The sequence below is a fragment of the Pseudophryne corroboree genome, chromosome 7 (genome assembly GCF_028390025.1).
Source record: "Pseudophryne corroboree isolate aPseCor3 chromosome 7, aPseCor3.hap2, whole genome shotgun sequence".
In the NCBI taxonomy this organism is placed as follows: domain Eukaryota; kingdom Metazoa; phylum Chordata; class Amphibia; order Anura; family Myobatrachidae; genus Pseudophryne; species Pseudophryne corroboree.
In genome coordinates, this window is record NC_086450.1 from 196,880,491 (window position 1) to 196,898,768 (window position 18,278).

The 18,278-nt window shown below is 46.7% G+C and overlaps 1 long non-coding RNA gene across 1 annotated transcript in view; it reads right to left on the bottom strand.

The window, feature by feature from the left end:
* LOC134944968 (uncharacterized) overlaps positions 1 to 18,278 on the bottom strand; it is a 109,347-nt gene that overhangs the window by 32,238 nt on the left and 58,831 nt on the right. The window contains exon 2 of the long non-coding RNA XR_010182000.1: positions 16,929 to 17,044. This is a non-coding gene — a long non-coding RNA (uncharacterized LOC134944968). The remainder of the gene's footprint in view (positions 1 to 16,928; positions 17,045 to 18,278) is intronic.

Below are 18,278 nucleotides of genomic sequence, written 5' to 3' on the forward strand. Positions count from 1 at the left end.
GCTCACTAGGGGTTTTTGCACTGCTGCGAACAGATAGTCGCCGCCCATAGGGGAGTGTATTTTTGCTTTGCAAGTGTGCGAACGCATGTGTATGAACAGATTTTGTGCAGTCTCTGAGTAGCCCAGGACTTACTCAGCCGCTGCGATCACTTCAGCTTGTCCAGGACCGGAACTGACGTCAGGAACCCTCCCTGCAAACGCTTGGACATGCCTGCATTTTTCCAACCACTCCCAGAAAACGATCAGTTGCCACCCACAAACGGCTTCTTTCTGTCAATATCCTTGCGATCGGCCGTGCGAATGTATTCTTCGCACAAACCCAACGCTGAGCGGTGATCCGTTTTGTACCTGTGCAATACGCCTGCGCATTGTGGTGCATACGTATGTGCAGTTCTGACCTGATAGCAGCGCTGAAAAAAACGCTAGCTAGCGATCAGGTCTGGGACACATGTGCCATGCAACGTTTTATGGATGTGCAGTTGCAAAAAAAATGTCAACTTACATGATCATTAGCATTGTTTCTGAGTCCGAATCAGCCCTGAAGTGAGCAGTAACGTACTTTAGGAAAATACATTTACAGTAGCTCCTAACTCAGCGTTCCTTATAAATCTAGCTATAGGGTGCATTTTGCACCTTGGCAAAACCACAACGCTGTCTGTTTGTATGTTGGAGGGAGGGCATCATTTCAAATGCATCCCAACATGGTAACAATAGAGCTGCCCAGTATTTGTGCGGTACATGCAATAGCAGCCAGAATTTTACCAGCATGCAAAAAAAAAAAAAAAATAGCATTTGCATCGCTTGCATTGCAACATGGTTTTTCCAGGTGCAAATTTTACCCTTTTAGTTGTATTTTCTCCTCATTCTAAGGGTATCTTTTGTATGATACTGTATATACATTTCCAAACATTTCCATAGGTATATTGTTGCCTATTGATGACTTTTATCTGCTTATGTCTGGAGAACAGAATGGGGTGGTCAGGGGCAAGCTGAGCACACTAAGGGCAGGACTGGGACACAATAAAACATGGACACATTCCCAGGTACTGTATACCTATTAGCAAATGTATCTCTTGTAGGATGGCGCAGTGATGATGATGATGATGATAATGACTAATACTACCAATCTACTTCTGATTGGCTGATATTGTAATGAACCCTCCAGTTGATAGTACGTAAAGCATTGGTGTTTCATATATTCCCATTGTTTCACATTTTAATTTGGACTACTAGAGGAAAAAAAATTTCCATTTGTTGTTGCTTTTTTTTTTAAAATGGAGAACATATGTGTGTGTTTTTGCATGTAATTACCATTTATATTGAAAATGCTATTTTGAATTCATTAATAGCTGCAAGAAAGCATTCTCTTTTGTCTGTACATTACATTATTACTCTATGGGGGTAATTCTGAGATGATTGCAGCAGGAATTTTGTTAGCAGTTGGGCAAAACCATGTGCACTGCAGGGTGGGCAGATATAACATTTGCAGAGAGAGTTAGATTTGGGTGGGTTATTTTGTTTCTGTGCAGGGTAAATACTGGCTGCTTTATTTTTACATTGCTATTTAGATTGCAGATTGAACACACCACACCCAAATCTAACTCTCTCTGCACATGTTATATCTGCCTCCCCTGCAGTGCACATGGTTTTGCCCAACTGCTAACAAAATTCCTGCTGCGATCAACTCAGAATTATTGCTTAGAAATAGGGTAATGTGACTTTAGCATTTGCCGCATTTACTATTGAAAAAATGTACGCACTGCTGAAATGCTACTGTTTTTAGCTTTGTGTATCCTAAGATGTGGCCGACCAACAATCACATACACGTAAGGGTTTTTTTTTTTTTTGTGTGCGTGTGTCTTAACTTTTCCTATACATGATCTGAGCCAAATGTGTCCATCTCTAAATGAGCCCTTGAACGAGACCCTTAATAAAGAGGTCAACCATGAAAGCACTGGCTAACATTATGCTGTTTCAGTTACTGTAGTTTCTTCCAACTTCTCTGGTTTCCTCCCACACTCCAAAAATATACTCGTAGAATAACTGGCTCCTGACCAAAAATGATCCCTAGTTTGTATATGTGTCCATGTCATAGGGATCCATGTCATAGGGAATATAGGCCCTCATTCCGAGTTTTTCGCTCGCTAGCTGCTTTTAGCAGCAGTGCAAACGCTAAGCCGCCACCCTCTGGGAGTGTATCTTAGCTTAGCAGAAGTGCAAACGAAAGGATCGCAGCGCTGCTACAAAAAAATGTGCAGTTTCAGAGTAGCTGCAGACCTACTCCTACCTTGCGATCACTTCAGACCATTCAGTTCCTGTTTTGACGTCACAAACACGCCCTGCGTTCGGCCAGCCACTCCCCCGTTTCTCCAGCCACTCCTGCGTTTTTATCTGGCACGCCTGCGTTTTTACACACACTCCCCGAAAACGGCCAGTTACCACCCAGAAACACCCACTTCCTGTCAATCACACACCGATCAGCAGTGCGACTGAAAAGCGTCGCTAGACCTTGTGTAAAACTGCATCAACTTTTGTGAAAGTACGTTGCGCGTGTGCACTGCGCCGCATGCGCAGAATTGCCGATTTTTAGCCTGATCGCTGCGCTGCGAACAACGGCAGCTAGCGATCAACTCGGAATGACCCCCATAGATTCACTAGATTCACAAGCACTGATGTGAATGACTGAAATATTCTGTGTAAATCGCTGAGGGATATGTGTGCACTATAAATATCGGTTAAATAAACTGCATATTCACATTATTATATGTGACTTGACAAAGGGCTCGCAGAAAATTTATTTGCAGATATTCATGTTCACAATGCAAAATAAAAAAAGGATGCATTTTTGCAGTGTTTGCTCATTGTGAATGAGTCCCTTTGTGTCTCTAGACTTCAGATTATACTGTAAAGAATCCACTGTCATTTCCTTCAAGTAGACCAGAATAGCAACAGAGGCATATTTGTGCTTCCTCTTTTTATACAGCTGCTTTCTATCATTAAACAGAATATCCAAGAGTTACAAGTCAGGGATAATCTTTGCGGATGGCAAACAGCCTCTCACTGACTTTTATAGGTTCGCAGAGCCTGCACTTCCTTTATTGTATTATGTCACTGTTGTTATGTCATAAATACATTTATAACTTTCCATTTTCGATGTAATAGTTTATGTGTGTGTACTATTTACACTGTCTAACCAAATGTTCTGTTTCACAAATTTAAAATATTTGTTTTATTGCTACATAAAAGTTATGTTTTTAGATTCTGGATTCACAAGGACACTGGTTGTTAATTTTATTAAAGTTATATAATTTCATTATGGTAGTTCAGAATCAGAGACAAATAAAAGGGGATCTTCTCTTACCTTCAGTAGGCTCCAAGTACAAGGCGATGAGGCAAGAAAAGAAATGGAAGGGCTAGTCTGGATGATCCTGCCATGACACTTATACCCATTTCACATCGCACAAATAACCCGGTATCAACACGGCATATTGCAGTGTCGACACGGGTCAGTGTGCAATGTGAAAGCACTTTGGCCGAATTAGCGGGTCGCCTGACCCGGTAATTCAACCCGGTACAAAAGAAGGATTATACCCGGGCTGAATACCGGGTCAGGCGCAGTGTGAATGGGAGCCATGTCGATGAGACACGGTTCCCATTCACAGCACAGGGAGAGGCGGTGCAGGAGATTAGCTCATCTCCCAGCGCCGCCTCCAACCCCGCCCCTGCTGCTGCTGCGCTGCGCCCCCCCCCCCCCCGCTGCTATGGCAACCGACCCAGTATATTGCCGGGTTGGAATGCCAACAAAGCAGAGCAAATGCCGGATCCCACCCGGTAAGGAAACATTTCTCTTACCGGGTGGGATCTGTCATTTGCGATCTGAAAGAGGTATTAAGGTGGTACCCTATTAGCCGCAACGAAGCATTGGAAGCGGAAAACTAGATTTTTTTTTTTGCGATTCTTCCCGATGCTTCACCAATAATTTTTTATGGGGTATCCAATTAGATCTACCGTAAAAAAAAAAATTGTGCGCAAATACACAGGTTCAGTAAGACCTGTGTGTTTTTGCTGCTATGGAACCAGTCACGTCATGGAGGAGCATCATGTGACAGAGGAGACGGAGCAGTCTGCCAGGAGTCAGGGCAGATGCTAACTGTCACAAACCTCGATAAGCCGCAGCTCGTGCCGGCTTATTGGAGGCAAATAGGATAGCCCTGGGTGACATCATTACCAGCGGTAATGTACTGCTGGTAAGTGGATATCCCTCTTAGTGAGAGATCAGAGCCCATCTGGGTTGCCAAATTTGGTAAGACCTAGACATTTAGCCATTCAGACCATTTTGCCGCATTACTACTGGATTCCCTGAGTCCAGCTACTGCAGTGACTGCTTACAAAGACCTATATCAATAATGTTCTGACCAATATGTTATTATAAATGCTGGGGTAAACCCTAGGGCCGCGGTTCTCCCCAATCCTTAAAGGCGGTGTCCCAAACATTTGTGTTGCACTCCTACTCCTTCCGCTTCTTAATTCAGCAGGTGGGATGTGGTAGCTCCTTCTTATGCTGAGAATTTGATGTTTGGCTGTGATATCCTAACCAAGCGCGACTCTCCCAGCATATTATTGACACTGAGGAGCAGCTGTCAACAGCTTCACAGGTAAGAAACAGCCAGCTGCTTCTCCATGTCAGCCGCCAGTGCTTCATGTGGGGGAATAGCCATTGGGGGTGCAGGGAGAGTTCTCCCTGGTGAAGAAGTGTTGAAAATGGCACTTATCTGAGCAGGATTGGCCAGTGCTGGATTACCGTTGCCAACACACATGGCCAAAGCCCAACTGAGGACCCTGGCAAACTGTTTTTATAAAACACTCCCCTGCTGCTCCGCCTTAGATCAGCTCGCGAGTCGCCACCATACGCACCCAGGATTCCTCTGTCTGTCGTCTGATTTCAGCCATTTCTACAATTGAACTACAGTACAGGCAACTTATCATAATTGGTTTTCTTAATATCTTCAGCTGACCGTGCAGCCACCTTCTCACCATTCCCTTGGTATGCATCCATCTCTTTATAAAGGTACAATACATTTCTTTCTATAGTGCATATATGTTTTTTTTATCATTCCACCCGTATCTCTTTATGTTCAACTACCTTCTTTATCCAACTTTTTACTATATTTAACAATCTCCTCTCTTTGGGGCAGATGCATGGCCGGTGCTATGGTGTTTGGCATGCTCCTGCAAACTATACATTTTGCGCCCTCATACAAATACACATGTGGCCACTCTCATCCTATCCGCAAGCAGCCACATCACACTTGCGACTAGCTGCGGTAAGCTTTGTCCAGTTCACAGGAGCGTACACACCATGCGATCATATGGACACCCATGCATATCCACAGGCGCGTCCTGTTTACAGCGATTAGCTTTTAAGCTGGGAAGGGACACATCTGTTTGTCCTCTTGACATGTGTCTTTACAATGTTTCGTAAATGTTAAGGAGGTGAGAGTCAGTGGGTGACAGAGGGAGAGAGAGAGAGGGTGACGGGGAGAGGGTAATGGCAGGGAAAGGCAGTGGGAGATGGGCAGAGACTGACGTTAGGGAGAGTCAGTGGGTGACAGAGGGAGAGAGAGAGAGAGAGAGGGTGACGGGGAGAGGGTAATGGCAGGGAAAGGCAGCGGGGGATGGGCAGAGACTGACGTTAGGGAGAGGCAGTGGGTGACAGTGAGAGGTGGAAGGTGACAATGAGAGATAGAGGGTGAAAAGAGAGGACGACAGGGAGAGGGTGAAAGTCAGTGACAGGAGAGAGTTAATGGGAAGAGAGTGAGAGTAAGTGACAAGAAAGAGAGGAAATAGCCGGGGAGAGGCAGTGGTTGACAGGCAGTGGGAAACTGCATTAAAAAAAAAATAACATTACAAAAACTCAGAACTGGCAGGCCCAGGGGAAGAAAACACCTCCCCCTGGGATTGCCTGTCTGGCTGTGATAAGCAGGGAGCGCTTCCTATGGGAAGTCACTGCCACTGCCAGGCATTCTTCGTGGCGGGGGGGGGGGAGATTTTAATGGGCATGCTGCAGCCCTGCTGCCCCTAAGTAAAATCCATCACTGCCAGTGAACTTTGCACAACACAGAGTGCATCCCATTGACTGATACCAAGTTGTAACTAGAGCATTTTCAGGGCATCCATATCTACTGGCCTGGGAAAAAAACATTAGATCTTCTTATTTCCCACCCACAGCAAACAGCCAGATTTGGAGCAGGAGGAGGGGAGCAGCAGACTCTATGAATACCTCTATTGGTAAAGTTTGTGAAATGTAGCCCCCAGGCTACAATGGCTAGCGCTATCTAAAGATGGTGTCAGCAACTGGGGCCATATAACTCCTGAAAACATTGGTCAATTGCTACAAATACTTCTATAGCCTTTATTATTATCATCCTTTACTTGTATGGCACAACAAGAGGTTCGCACCACCTTATAAATTTAATAAACAGGAACAGCATGAACAGAACAAGAAAAAAGTGACTTACATAGCAAGGTTTACAAACATTGCGGCATCAGCAGTCATAACACTGTAAGGGTTAAATCTTAAAAGACTTTGTTTAGTTATTAACCACTTGCCTGGCATGGTCGCATCAGATGCGACCATACCTATAAGTGCTCTATCTGACCTGGTCGCACAGGATGCGACCAGTCAGATAAACTGTGTTAGCAGCAGGAGGGAAGGGAAACTTTCCTCCACTGCTGCTGTCAGAGGGACCAGAAGGTCCCCCTGCCTCCCTGCACTCTCCCCTACTGATTGCTGTGCTGCCGATCACTGCTGATCGGTCAGCACGGCAGGCTCCCCCCTCTCCAATGGCTGCAGACAATTGCAGCCGTTGGGGAGTGTAAATTAAGCCCCCTCACCCCCACCCCGTGTACCTGGAGGCTATCCCGGCTTTGAAAATGAAAGCCATGATGTTGCCAATGTTCTGATGTTCCTGATCGATGTGGAAAAATTATTTAAAAAAACAAATTAAAAAAATATTTTTTTTTTACTAAAATCATTTTGGATAGGGTTAAATTCATGTTCTTCACCTAATTCACTCATTAAAAATTTCTGACAATTTCGGAGTGTTTTTTTGGGGGGGGGAAAAATCGTCAGTTAAGTGGTTAAGCTCAAATTCTTTTTACAAGTTACATGTTCCAATACGCTAATTAGATATGTACTGTCAAGTGACCTTCGGATCTCAGCATTGAGATGCACAGCAAGAACACAGATGGGAGAACAAAAGACAAGGAATCTTCTGTAAATTAGGATAAAAGAAATAATGTTTTATATTGTTACATGTAGACCTTTGCTGGTACATGAGAACTGTCATGTGTGTTTTGCTGGACCAATGAAATGCTGTTATTATAGATTGACATGTAGAAGTTTTATGCAAGCTTTGCAACTTTTTTGGTATAACTAAATGAGCCTGAGCTATCCAGCCAGAGCTGCTTTGCCATACATCACGATTGTGTATGTGTGCCATCTTTTGCTCCCAGCTAGCTGACATAGCAGGATCAGGCTTCTCAGGAGAATTCAGAGACGTGCAGTCTCAGTACCCCAACAATACCCACATAAGCAGCAGGACCATTCTAGGCAGTGGTGAGAAGATGATGGTGTAAGTGGCAAAAGGAAAAGCACATGAGGGAAGAGGACCCTGCTTGTGAGAGTAAATAATTTGGCTTTTCTAGCACACTATCTATGGTTTGTACAGTATACACAGCAATTATTGGGAATGTTCTGCCATGTCCAAACATTGAACCACATTAGAGACGAGGTACTTTTACCATGTAACTTGCATATTCCTTATGCACTAACCTCATTATCTTTACATTAATTCCAAAAACACCATGTACCACAAACTGTGTTTCCTAATATCACTTCATGGAATACTCTCTAAAGTGGCAACACCCTTCAGTATTACTGCAACTCATCTCTCTGTGCACATTGCAGCCTCATTAATTCACTCCCATATTATTAACACTCATGAGCTTTTAAATAATCTATACACACTGACTATAACATCCTTAACTGTCACCACAAAAAAGTATCACACACCTCACACAACTATACTTATCTCTCTCTCCTGCTTCTACTAGCTGGTAACACATCTCCAAATTCAAGTCCCATCCACATTTAATACTCACATTCAGCTGATTCACAACAGAATGTAAATTCAACAAACCTTATAAACATCCCGTATCTCGTCACCCTCCAAGACACTAAAATGTGCTTTGTGGAATGCACGCTGTTTGCAACAAATTAACATCTATCCATGACCTTTTCATTAAAAAACTCAATATACTAGCTATAATAGAGACATGGCTCCTCCAATCAGACACAGCCTCCCTCAACCTTATTACCTGCATGCTTTCCTCCATTACTTCAAACTCAATGTCACTGAAGTTTACCGAACCTACTCAAGCCTGCAAAAATATTAATGCTAGCAGTTGTCAACAACTATCCACCATTCTGTAACAACTATTCTCCACCAATGTCTACATTCACCTCTCCTGAGACTGCTGTATCACACCTGAACCAGACTCTAGGAACAGCACTCGATGTAGTGGCTCCAGCAACTTATCACACTCCACGTAGACTTAGATGTCATTGTCAACCATGGAATTCTAAATTTACAAGACACCTACAAAAACAGAAAGTAGAATGTCAGTTGCGTAAATCTCATAGTTCAAGTGATTTCCTCACATATCAAAGCATTTACCACTCTTATCGTAATGCTCTGGACACTGCCAAACAAACATAATTCCAATCTATCATCTCTGCTCAAGCCTCTGATCCTTTTTTAATACATCTAAATCATTTCTTATCCCTCCCTCACCAATCCCACAAGCTACTCTCAGTGCACAAGTTCTTGCTTCCTATTTCAAGGACAAGATTGATAAGATCTGAAATAAAATGGTATGCTCTTCCACAGCCAGTACCTGCTCAATTCCCTTCCTGCACCCTCTAACACCTTCTCTTCATTTGATCCTACAAATGAAGATGAAATATCTGCACTCTTCTCATCTGCCTACTCTACTACCTCACCCCTTGGTCCTATGCCCTCACAAATAAGTAAAGCTCTGTCTCCTGTGCTCATCCCAACTTTAACTAAAATCTGTAATCTCTATGTCTACTGGTCTCTTTCCATCCTTGTTTAAACATGTGGTGATCACTCCCATTCTGAAAAAAAAAATTCTGTCTCTAACTCTCTCTCAAACTACCGTCCCATCTCTCAGCTCCCATGCCCCTCCAAGCTACTTGAGAGACTTGCCTACACTCGCCTCGCACACTTTCTTAACTCACACAACTTATTGGACCCACTTCGGTCAGGCTTTTGTGCCCAACTCTAAACAGAGACAGCACTGACTAAGGTAGTGAATGATCTGGCCACTGCTAAATCTAAAGGCCATTGCTCACTTATTATTCTCCTTGATCTCTCTGCTGCTTTTGACACTGTTGACCACTCTCTTCTCATACAAACACTACAATCCCTAGGTCTCCAGGGCACAGCCCTTTCTTGGTTCTTAACCTACCTATCTAATCGCTCTTTCAGTGTTCATTTCTCTGAATCCATCTCCTCTTCGCTACCTCTATCACTTGAAGTACTGCAAGGCTCAGTCTTATGTCCTCTGCTTTTCTCAATCTATACCACATCTCTTGGCAAACTAATCAGCTGTGGATGATACTCAAATCTACCTATCTTCCCCAGATTTGTCACCATCTGTATTGGGCCGTGTCACCGAATGCCTTTCTCTTATCTTGTCTTGGAGGACATCTCGCCACCTCAAACTTAATATCTCTAAAACAGAATTAATTATATTTCCACAGCCCAATAATAGTTGCCATCCTGATATCTCTATCACTGTTGCAGAGGCGTAACTAAGGCTTTTGAAGCCAGTGTCGGACTGGGGCATTAAGGGCCCACCGGGGGAATGCTGCTGTAGGGGCCCATGCTTAAAGGTATAGACAGGTTCCAGTGGGGGCATGGCCAGCCACCACAGAGGTTTGGCTAACCATTACATGTTCTGTGCCCCTTGGTAAATATATAATAATCCAAATTATTGTGAAGTATAATGTAACATATGTATAATGCATAAATCCAGTGCACTAGGATAGTCTGGAACTTGATCCCTAGAGGAGGAGAGGGGCCCACAGGCAGTAGGGCCCACCAGTGGTTTCCCCTTTTCCCCTGTGGGCCAGTCAAACCCCGTTTGTAGCCCAGGGCAAGATTAAGAATGGTGCCCCCCTTCCCCCCAAAAAAGACCCACATAGTAAATTATGTGCGGCACATCCAAAAGAATGGGTGTGGCCACACTCCAGAAGGGGCGTATCAACATCACACGCAGTGGTGCAAGTAGAAAAAATTCTTAGTGGCACTGTGTGCGTGCGCCGAAGGCACATGCTCACCAAAAATGGGTGTGGCCACATGGCCAATGAAAAATAAGAATTTACTTACCGATAATTCTATTTCTCATAGTCCGTAGTGGATGCTGGGGACTCCGTAAGGACCATGGGGAATAGCGGCTCCGCAGGAGACTGGGCACATCTAAAGAAAGCTTTAGGACTATCTGGTGTGCACTGGCTCCTCCCCCTATGACCCTCCTCCAAGCCTCAGTTAGGATACTGTGCCCGGACGAGCGTACACAATAAGGAAGGATTTTGAATCCCGGGTAAGACTCATACCAGCCACACCAATCACACCGTATAACCTGTGATCTGAACCCAGTTAACAGCATGATAACAGAGGAGCCTCTGAAAGATGGCTCACAACAATAATAACCCGATTTTTGTAACAATAACTATGTACAAGTATTGCAGACAATCCGCACTTGGGATGGGCGCCCAGCATCCACTACGGACTATGAGAAATAGAATTATCGGTAAGTAAATTCTTATTTTCTCTAACGTCCTAAGTGGATGCTGGGGACTCCGTAAGGACCATGGGGATTATACCAAAGCTCCCAAACGGGCGGGAGAGTGCGGATGACTCTGCAGCACCAAATGAGAGAACTCCAGGTCCTCCTCAGCCAGGATATCAATTTTGTAGAATTTTACAAACGTATTTGCTCCTGACCAAGTAGCTGCTCGGCAAAGTTGTAAAGCCGAGACCCCTCGGGCAGCCGCCCAAGATGAGCCCACCTTCCTTGTGGAGTGGGCATTTACAGATTTTTGGCTGTGGCAGGCCTGCCACAGAATGTGCAAGCTGAATTGTACTACAAATCCAACGAGCAATAGTCTGCTTAGAAGCAGGAGCACCCAGCTTGTTGGGTGCATACAGGATAAACAGCGAGTCAGATTTCCTGACTCCAGCCGTCCTGGAAACATATATTTTCAGGGCCCTGACAACGTCTAGCAACTTGGAGTCCTCCAAGTCCCCAGTAGCCGCAGGCACCACAAATAGGTTGGTTCAGGTGAAAACGCTGAAACCACCTTAGGGAGAAACTGAGGACGAGTCCTCAATTCCGCCCTGTCCGAATGGAAAATCAGATAAGGGCTTTTTCAGGATAAAGCCGCCAATTCTGACACGCGCCTGGCCCAGGCCAGGGCCAACAGCATGACCACTTTCCATGTGAGATATTTTAACTCCACAGATTTAAGTGGTTCAAACCAATGTGACTTTTGGAACCCAAAACTACATTGAGATCCCAAAGTGCCACTGGAGGCACAAAAGGAGGCTGTATATGCAGTACCCCTTTTACAAACGTCTGAACTTCAGGGACTGAAGCTAGTTCTTTTTGGAAGAAAATTGACAGGGCCGAAATTTGAACCTTAATGGACCCCAATTTCAGGCCCATAGACACTCCTGTTTGCAGGAAATGTAGGAATCGACCCAGTTGAATTTCCTCCGTCGGGCCTTACTGGCCTCGCACCACGCAACATATTTTCGCCAATTGCGGTGATAATGTTTTTGCGGTTACATCCTTCCTGGCTTTGATCAGGATAGGGATGACTTCATCCGGAATGCCTTTTTTCCTTCAGGATCCGGCGTTCAACCGTCATGCCGTCAAACGCAGCCACGGTAAGTCTTGGAACAGACAGGGTCCTTGCTGGAGCAGGTCCCTTCTTAGAGGTAGAGGCCACGGATCCTCCGTGAGCATCTCTTGAAGTTCCGGTTACCAAGTCCTTCTTGGCCAATCCGGAACCACGAATATAGTGCTTACTCCTCTCCATCTTATCAATCTCAGTACCTTGGGTATGAGAGGCAGAGGAGGGAACACATACCCTGCCTGGTACACCCACGGTGTTACCAGAGCGTCTACAGCTTATTGACGGAGGGTCCCTGGACCTGGCGCAATACCTGTCGAGTTTTTAATCATGTGGAAGACTTCTGGGTGAAGTCCCCACTCTCCCGGGTGGAGGTCGTGCTGAGGAAGTCTGCTTCCCAGTTGTCCACTCCCGGAATGAATACTGCTGACAGTGCTATCACATGATTTTCCGCCCAGCGAAGAATCCTTGCAGCTTCTGCCATTGCCCTCCTGCTGCTTGTGCCACCCTGTCTGTTTACGTGGGTGACTGCCGTGATGTTGTCCGACTGGATCAACACCGGCTGACCTTGAAGCAGAGGTCTTGCTAAGCTTAGAGCATTGTAAATGTCCCTTAGCTTCAGGATATTTATGTGAAGTGATGTCTCCAGGCTTGACCATAAGCCCTGGATATTCCTTCCCTGTGTGACTGCTCCCCAGCCTCGCAGGCTGGCATCCGTGGTCACCAGGACCCAGTCCTGAATGCCTAATCTGCGGCCCTCTAGAAGATGAGCACTCTGCAACCACCACAGGAGGGACACCCTTGTCCTTGGTGACAGGGTTATCCGCTGATGCATCTGAAGATGCGACCCGGACCATTTGTCCAGCAGGTCCCACTGGAAAGTTCTTGCGTGGAATCTGCCGAATGGGATTGCTTCGTAGGAAGCCACCATTTTACCCAGAACCCTTGTGCATTGATGCACTGAGACTTGGCTCGGTTTTAGGAGGTTCCTGACTAGCTCGGATAACTCCCTGGCTTTCTCCACCGGGAGAAACACCTTTTTCTGGACTGTGTCCAGGATCATCCCTAGGAACAGAAGACACGTCGTCGGAACCAGCTGCGATTTTGGAATATTGAGAATCCAATCGTGCTGCCGCAACACTACCTGAGATAGTGCTACACCGACCTCCAACTGTTCCCTGGATCTTACCCTTATCAGGGAATTGTCCAAGTAAGGGATAACTAAAATTCCCTTCCTTCGAAGGAATATCATCATTTCGGCCATTACCTTGGTAAAGACCCGGGGTGCCGTGGACCATCCATACGGCAGCGTCTGAACTGATAGTGACAGTTCTGTACCATAAACCTGAGGTACCCTTGGTGAGAAGGGTAAATTTTGACATGAAGGTAAGCATCCTTGATGTCCCGAGACATCATGTAGTCCCCTTCTTCCAGGTTCGCAATCACTGCTCTGAGTGACTCAATCTTGAATTTGAACCTCTGTATGTAAGTGTTCAAAGATTTTAGATTTAGAATCGGTCTCACCGAGCCGTCCGGCTTCGGTACCACAACAGTGTGGAATAATACCCCGTTCCCTGTTGCAGGAGGGGTATCTTGATTATCACCTGCTGGGAATACAGCTTGTGAATGGCTTCCAAAACTGTCTCCCTGTCAGAAGGAGACATCGGTAAAGCCGACTTTAGGAAACGGCGAGGGGGAGAAGTCTCGAATTCTAATTTGTACCCCTGAGATATCACCTGAAGGATCCAGGGGTCTACTTGCGAGTGAGCCCACTGCGCGCTGAAATTCATTGAGACGGGCCCCCCACCGTGCCTGATTCTGCTTGTAAAGCCCCAGCGTATACTGAGGGCTTGGCAGAGGCGGGAGAGGGTTTCTGTTCCTGGGAACTGGCTGATTTCTGCAGCCTTTTTCCTCTCCCTCTGTCACGGGGCAGAAATGAGGAACCTTTTGCCCGCTTGTCCACGAAAAGACTGTGCCTGATAATACGGCGTCTTCTCATGTTGAGAGGCGACCTGGGGTACAAACGTGGATTTCCCAGCTGTTGCCGTGGCCACCAGGTCTGAAAGACCGACCCCAAATAACTCCTCCCCTTAATAAAGCAATACTTCCAAATGCCATTTGGAATACGCATCACCTGACCACTGACGTGTCCATAACCCTCTACTGGTAGAAATGGACAACGCACTTAGACTTGATGCCAGTCGGCAAATATTCCGCTGTGCATCACGCATATATAGAAATGCATCTTTTAAATGCTCTATAGGCAAAAATATACTGTCCCTATCTAGGGTATCAATATTTTCAGTCAGGGAATCCGACCACGCCAACCCAGCACTGCACATCCAGGCTGAGGCGATTGCTGGTCGCAGTATAACACCAGTATGTGTGTAAATACCTTTTAGGATACCCTCCTGCTTTCTATCAGCAGGATCCTTAAGGGCGGCCATCTCAGGCGAGGGTAGAGCCCTTGTTCTTACAAGCGTGTGAGCGCTTTATCCACCCTAGGGGGTGTTTCCCAACGCACCCTAACCTCTGGCGGGAAAGGATATAATGCCAATAACATTTTAGAAATTATCAGTTGTTATCGGGGGAAACCCACGCATTATCACACACCTCATTTAATTTCTCAGATTCAGGAAAACTACAGGTAGTTTTTCCTCACCGAACATAATACCCCTTTTTGGTGGTACTCGTATTATCAGAAATGTGTAAAACATTTTTCATTGCCTCAATCATGTAACGTGTGGCCCTACTGGAAGTCACATTTGTCTCTTCACCGTCGACACTGGAGTCAGTATCCGTGTCGGCGTCTATATCTGCCATCTGAGGTAACGGGCTCTTTAGAGCCCCTGACGGCCTATGAGACGTCTAGACAGGCACAAGCTGAGTAGCCGGCTGTCTCATGTCAACCACTGTCTTTTATACAGAGCTGACACTGTCACGTAATTTCTTCCAACAGTTCATCCACTCAGGTGTCGACCCCCTAGGGGGTGACATCACTATTACAGGCAATCTGCTCCGTCTCCACATTATTTTTCTCCTCATACATGTCGACACAAAAGTACCGACATACAGCACACACACAGGGAATGCTCTGATAGAGGACAGGACCCCACTAGCCCTTTGGGGAGACAGAGGGAGAGTTTGCCAGCACACACCAGAGCGCTATATATATACAGGGATAACCTTATATAAGTGTTTTTCCCCTTATAGCTGCTGTATAGTTAATACTGCGCCTAATTAGTGCCCCCCTCTCTTTTTTAACCCTTTCTGTAGTGTAGTGACTGCAGGGGAGAGCCAGGGAGCTTCCCTCCAACGGAGCTGTGAGGGAAAATGGCGCCAGTGTGCTGAGGAGATAGGCTCCGCCCCCTTATCGGCAGCCTTATCTCCCGTTTTTCTATGTATTCTGGCAGGGGTTAAATGCATCCATATAGCCCAGTAGCTATATGTGATGCATTTTTTTGCCATCCAAGGTGTTTTTATTGCGTCTTAGGGCGCCCCCCCCCCAGCGCCCTGCACCCTCAGTGACCGGAGTGTGAAGTGTGCTGAGAGCAATGGCGCACAGTTGCAGTGCTGTGCGCTACCTTGTTGAAGACAGGACGTCTTCTGCCGCCGATTTTCCGGACCTCTTCTGCCTTCTGGCTCTGTAAGGGGGCCGGCGGCGCGGCTCTGGGACCCATCCAAGCTGGGCCTGTGATCGTCCCTCTGGAGCTAATGTCCAGTAGCCTAAGAAGCCCAATCCACTCTGCACGCAGGTGAGTTCGCTTCTTCTCCCCTTAGTCCCTCGATGCAGTGAGCCTGTTGCCAGCAGGTCTCACTGAAAATAAAAAACCTAAACTAAAACTTTCACTAAGAAGCTCAGGAGAGCCCCTAGTGTGCACCCTTCTCGTTCGGGCACAGAGATCTAACTGAGGCTTGGAGGAGGGTCATAGGGGGAGGAGCCAGTGCACACCAGATAGTCCTAAAGCTTTCTTTAGATGTGCCCAGTCTCCTGCGGAGCCGCTATTCCCCATGGTCCTTACGGAGTCCCCAGCATCCACTTAGGACGTTAGAGAAATGGGGGCGTGATACACATATGACCCCAATAGTGCAGTGCCAGATCCACATATGCCCCCATGGTGCCAAATCCACATATGCCCCCAAGGTGCCAAATCCACATATGCCCCTGCGGTGCCAGATCCACATATGACCCCAGGGTGCCAGTTATGCCCTCACAGTGCCAGATACACCTATGGCCTCACAGTGCCAGATACACCTATGCCCTCACAGTGCCAGATATGCCCCCACAGTGCCAGATATGCCCCCATAGTGCCAAATACACATGCCCCCAGAGTGCCAGATAGGCCCCCACATTGCCAAATACACATGCCACCACAGTGCCAGATAGGCCCCCACATTACCAAATACACATGCCCCCACAGTGCCAGATATGCCCCCACATTGCCAAATACACATGCCCCCACAGTGCCAGATATGCCTCCAGCAGAGCAACTCACCATTGTTGCTGCTGCTGTCTGGGGACTGCTGTGCAATGTGACTGTCAGGGACAGAAGAGCGCAGCACGCGCCTCTCCTGCCCGCTCAGTCTGGTCTCCTCTCCTCCCACGGCGGCACCTGATTGTCTGTGGTTTGTGAGCTCTGATTGGCATTAGATCTAAGATATAGGATGCCAACGCTGCAGGAGAAGGAGAGACTGACGGTCACTGGAGTCTGGACTCCGCACTCACTCGGCAGGCAGGAGAGGAGCGACGCATGCTGCACTCTCCTCTCTCCGACACCTGGTGTCTGCAAGGTGGCGGCCCGGCCGTACTGCGTACCAGCCGGGAATTTCTAACTGGTACGCAGTACCGCCACACTTGCAGCACTGATCACACGCCACCTGTTTTACATCACACAAATTCCTTTAAATACCACATGCACCTTACCTATATGATGGTTTCTCACAATGTGGAACCTCTGAAGAAATGTATCATCTAAGGCAGACGACGTCTTCAGTCGGTATTCACTATTCATGTAGGAGATCACATCATCCAGGAGATGCCTGTTTGTGCAGGAATATTAACAAGGTCAGCATCATACAACAACGGTTCAACCAGACTCACATCCTGTTCCCTCCTGTGTCACATCCTGCCCCCTGCGTCTCTCAGCCACACAATCATCTCCCTCCTGTGTCTCTCAGCACACCTTCATATCCAGCCTGCGTCTCTCAGCACACCTTCATATCCAGCCTGCGTCTCTTAGCACACCATCATTTCCAGCCTGTGTCTCTCAGCACACCATAATCTCCAGCCTGCGTCTCACTGCACACCTTCATATCCAGCCTGCGTCTCTCAGCACACCTTCATATACAGCCTGCGTCTCTCAGCACCCCTTCATTTCCAGCCTGCGTTTCTCAGCACACCTTTATATCCAGCCTGCGTTTCTCAGCACACCTTCATATCCAGCCTGCATCTCTCAGCACACCTTCATATCCAGCCTGCATCTCTTAGCAAACCAACATTTTCAGCCTGCGTCTCTCAGCACGCCATCATCTCCAGCCTGCGTCTCTCAGCACACCTTCATATACAGCCTGCGTCTCTCAGCACCCCTTCATTTCCAGCCTGCGTTTCTCAGCACACCTTTATATCCAGCCTGCGTTTCTCAGCACACCTTCATATCCAGCCTGCATCTCTCAGCACACCTTCATATCCAGCCTGCATCTCTTAGCAAACCAACATTTTCAGCCTGCGTCTCTCAGCACGCCATCATCTCCAGCCTGCGTCTCTCAGCACACCTTCATATCCAGCCTGCGTCTCTCGGCACACCTTCATATCCAGCCTGCATCTCTCAGCACACCTTCATATCCAGCCTGTATCTCTCAGCACACCATCATCTCCCTCCTGCATCACCTCTCAGCCACACCATCATCTCCCCCTGCGTCTCTCAGCACACCATCATCTCCCCCCTGTGGCGTCTCTCAGCACACACCATCATCTGTATATATAGGTGTCAAGGTGCGTTTGTCAGTGTATGTATAGATTTAGGGGTGTGTATGCCTGTGTATGTATAGGTGTTAAAATGTATGTCAGTGTATTTATAAATAGGTGTCAGCATGTGCATGTCAGTGTATAAATACGTGTGTATGTAATGTATAGGTGTCAGCATGTGTATGTCAGTGTGTGTTTGCTGTTGTATGTGTAAGTGTCAGGGTGTGTATGTCAGTGTATGTATAAATCAGCGTGTGTATGTCGGTGTATGTATAAATGCCATTGTGTGTATGTATAAGTGTCAGGGTG